Source organism: Telopea speciosissima, chromosome 2, assembly GCF_018873765.1.
Source record: "Telopea speciosissima isolate NSW1024214 ecotype Mountain lineage chromosome 2, Tspe_v1, whole genome shotgun sequence".
Lineage (NCBI taxonomy): Eukaryota > Viridiplantae > Streptophyta > Magnoliopsida > Proteales > Proteaceae > Telopea > Telopea speciosissima.
Window position 1 is genome coordinate 51352223 of NC_057917.1, and position 4831 is coordinate 51357053.

Consider the following 4831-nt stretch of genomic DNA (forward strand, 5'->3'; position numbering starts at 1 on the left):
GACCATCTTCTAAAAATGACTAATTATGCCAACAAGTTGGGTGAAATGTAACTTAAACTATCGAAAAAAATTTCTTGTGTGGAAAATCATGCAGTCACTTCTGTCACAGTTTAATGCTCTTAGGACATCGAATAATGCTAGAAGTTAGAATGGAGTCTTGAAGATATGACTTTATACTTGTGCAAGAAGAGGAAAGAATGCGAAAGAACAATATACATTATTCTCATTTTATTACTCATGAGAGGAGTAAGAATAATTTCAAGAGAAATCAGAAGGACAAGAATTTTAGCAACAAGAAAGAAAATTTAGGAAAGCTGCTTAGAATTTGAAACCTAAGAATGAGGTTTTCAAGTGAAGGTGCAACTTCTGTAAGAAGGTGAGAGATAAAAGGGTATACTGTTGGGAATTGGTTTGAATGGAAAGGACTAAAGAAGTAAGAGGAAACAAAATAAAGGAGAGATTCAGGAGATGTGAAAAGAATACTAAAATTGAATCCATAGGACAGTTTAGATTACTTTTAGTTTCTAGTTTTGTTTTAGAGTTGGATAATGTACCATCATCTAGGAAGAATCTTATTTCAATTTTCTAAACATTATAATTGTGGTTGTGGTTTTGGTATTGGCAATGAAAAAACTATTTTCTATTCTGACGCTCTTATGGTTGGACAGTATGGCATGGTATCGGTATGGAAAAATGGTACCGTACTCGGTATGATATAGTATTAATATGGGGTGTTGGGTTTCAGTACCATACCAAATATCGATACCGTACCGTATTGACACCCTTACCTCCCCATACATTGCACTTATTACTCTTTGGTTTCTGAACATCACATGAATGTCGCGTTACATCATAGAAGAGATTTGATGTTGGCTGCCTTGGAATGCATGCTAGGTCATATATGTCCAAATATTTTTTTTTTGTTATGCATTCTCTTTCATGGATGTTAGAGAATGTGATATATTCTAGAACGCATCGCATTCTGGACCTTTATCTGCTCTATTTCCTAGGCAGGTCCATTTCCCCAAGTAAGTTCCTCTAATAGACGGGATAGAAATGATCACCCTATCCCTGCCCGAACACACTACCTGGATGGGATCCACCCCCTTCTATTAGAGGAACTTGGGAAAATGAAACGGACAAGAAATGGAGTAGACAAAAATACATTGCATTCTAGTTGATAATGAGAATAGCTCGTTCTAAATAATATTCTCATTCTATGTTTGGAATGCATTCTACATTGCGAGAATGTATTTCCAAAAAATACATATCAAACACAACTTTTGATAGTACATATATAAAATATTAGTATAAAAAAAAGTAGATAAAAGGTCATGCTTCATTTGTGTAATTTATTTTCTTAAAAGTAGGTAATAGACATAGATTTTTTTTCTTTAATATTTTATTTTCAGGTATCATAGATTTTTTTATTTTTTTTATTTTTTTATTTTTTTAAAAGGATGTAATAGAAAACATCAATATAGATTTTACTTACGTTAATAAAAGACAAAAGATAGTTGTCTAATCGCGTAGCCCTGTATCACCGAATATATTCTCTCAACACTCCAAGTATGTTGACAGATTTTTTATATTTAATTAATAAAATATAGCTGACGAAAATATATATATTTTTTAACAATGATGTAACGCTTCTCATTTTCGAGCATTTTGTAGTCATTAGTCTTGTCTTTTTGTTTTTTTGGCAATAATTAGTCTTCTAATTTTCCTTTTGGCGTTATCGAAGTAGAAAATGTTTATCATATCATTAAGAATTTAAGATGCAACTAAGCACTAGTTCCAAAACAAAATTAGCTATAATCTACACATATCATTTTCATTGAAATTTTATAAAAGTAAAAAATAATAATAATAAACTTTTTCAAATATTTTGGGTGAAGAGCCAGGTCATATTCAATAGATTTGAGGTGACGTTAACGGTGATTTCTTCATTAGTGCCGAATGGTGGGGTCCAGCTCACGTGAGTACTTAACAAGACACGTATCAAATTGTGCCACTTGTCACCGTTAGGAGTACGACACGAGAGTATATGTAGTTGGATCAAAACTTAATCTGGTGGTCCAATCATCCACTAGGCATGTGATATGGCTCTTCTCTCGAAACTATGATTGATTCCCACACCAATTCAATATTGCCACATGTCTTTTTTTTTTGTTTATATATATGTAAGTAGATCTTCTACGATATTAACATGAGCATCACAAAAACTTTTGGGTTTTTCACAAATGCCCCCCTGAAAATGTCCATTTGTCCAAATGCATTCCTACAATTTTTTAAATTGCAAATTCTTCCTTATTTTCAAAACACTGTAATACTTTGGTTCAATCCGTTAGTGTGGGACATTATGTTCAAACGGCTGGATTTTTTTACCATTATACCCTTGATATGGTAGAATGACCAAATTTATAGTTGGGAAAATTACATGATTAGCTATTTTTGGATTTTCATTTACGAAATTATCCATCCTATGTTTGAGTTAACAAAAATAGACAAAAGCAAGTTTAGCTTTACAAAACTAGATAGAATAGGACTCTCCTTCCTTCCTCGGCAGTTTCCCTCTGAAAAAATCTCTTTTTTTTCCCTCTGTTACTTGGGGTAGCAAAGAATGGCGGTGGCTGGGACAAGGGTAGGGTTGTAGAGAACGGAGGATGCCTGAGCGAGAAGGCAATGACAGGGGTAAAAATATCTAAAAAAAGTAAGTGTTGGGGGGGGGGGGGGGGGAGAGACACTGTTTTGTCCAGTTTTATAAATCTTAACTTATTTTTGTCTATTTTTGTTAACTCAAACATAGGGTGGACAATTTTGTAAATGAAAACCCAAAAATAGCTAATCATGTAATTTTTCCTTTATAGTTTTCATCTGGTCATCATGATGATGATGATACTCTTGATATTGTCCACCAGTTAAGATCTAGGGGTTCAATCAAAAGGTTTAGTCCGGGTCTGGGCTTGTCGGGTTGAACCGATCTGGTCTCAACCGAACAAAATTGAAACCGACTCGATAAGAAGATCAGTTCAATCTAATTCGGTTTTGAGTTTGTAGCGGATTAGGTTAGAGGGCTTTTATCAATTTTTTTTATGTGCATAAAAGAAATTATATATATAATTTGGAAGAGTTTACAATAGTTCCATTATCCACAAAAGTTTGCTGCCTCTTATGGCAGCTATAGATAGCTTTCGAATAGAAATTGGGAAGCGTTTCGATTACTGTATCAAATTTTATGGAATTTTTTAGATGTTTTAATTGAACTTGAGCAATTCCTTCCAGAATCCCAAAAAGTTCAACTTTCAGAGGGTCTCCCGAGTTCAAAAGCCCTGCAACTACCAAAACAAAATTTTATTACACTAAAATGCAATAAGCCCAAATAGAGGTGTTTAGGGTTGGGTTAGCAACTCCATCGCAAATTTAGATAGGATGTTTAAGATAAGGGATGGGTTCAAAAAGAGTAAAAGGAGAATAGTAATAAGATCATGAGAAGTTACATCACATTGGGTGGGACATCATGGGAGGCAAATATTAAGATCGTCAAGAAAAACCATGAGAGAGATTGTTGTCAAGAAATCTGTCAAAGAGAAAAGAGGTATAGAGATTTGCCAATGAGGAGTTTGAGAGACACTCAGTTCTCAGTTCCAAAGGACCTACAACCCAAATATGTTTAGATTATTCACATGAAAGAAAGAGGTGCCAGATTGATTTTGCGTAGGAACCACAAAAACACAATATGGCTCGATTGAAGTCTATTTTGAAAGGATAGCTTCGATTGAAATTCCTGCATATCAGGCATGCCAAAAAATAGTTTACATTTAGGATGTAACTTGATTAGCATCTCTAGTAGGGCCAACAGCTTTCAGAAAAATTTAGCAGCTAATCTCGTTGAGAAGTGGCCGTCCGGAGACACGTGCACCACCTTCGATCCACATTACCTGAGATAGGAATGTTAATAATTTCTTCAACAAATATAGAGGGTTTTAATCAAGTTGGTTTAGTTCAGTTTCAGGTTCTTTCATGGGAAAATGTGAGGAGCACGTACCCTCCACCAACTCCCCCCTTTCTGTACCTATCTTCCCCCATGTAAAAGACCCATATGGGTCTAGGAGAGACAAAGATAAGGGGGCACTCCACACGGGACATAATTGTCCTTTTTCATAATCGCTCCCATGTGTCTATCTCTCTCATCCTCAAAACAAGGGTATTGAGATGTTTTTTTTTCACTAGGGACGAGAGAGAGAGATAGCGTTGGCATAGGCCACACTCCCATATAGGGGTGTCAATCGGTTGGTTCGGTCCGATTTTTCAGTTTCGGTGTGGCTTTTAGGGAAATCGAAATCGAATCAATAAGGACTTTTCGATTTTGGTTTCGGTGCGATTTGGTTTCTTGTCGGTTTCGATTTATGCTAACGGGTTAATAGCAGTTTGGATTTGATTTGGTACCTTTTTTTTTAAACTAGTTGGGTTCGGTTTGTGCCTATTTTCTTCTCTTTCTATTTTCAAGTACATAAAATATTTCATTAGCCCTACACTTAAAAAGGAGATCAATGGAAGAAACATTGTTACAATTCAATTTTTCTATTTTCATAACCTCATACTCATTGATTTGTAATAATTTCCCTTACAATCATAAATTTGCTCGCTAATATTGAAATCAATTCAATTATGCATAACCTTTTATTCATTATTTTTTTATCGGTTTCATTCGATTCGATTTTCAGTTTATTATCGATCGGTCTGATACGATCCGATTTTCAGTCGGTCCCATCATACCCCAGCCCAAAACCAATCCAATAAGGATCGATTCGGTTTGGTTCGATCTTGG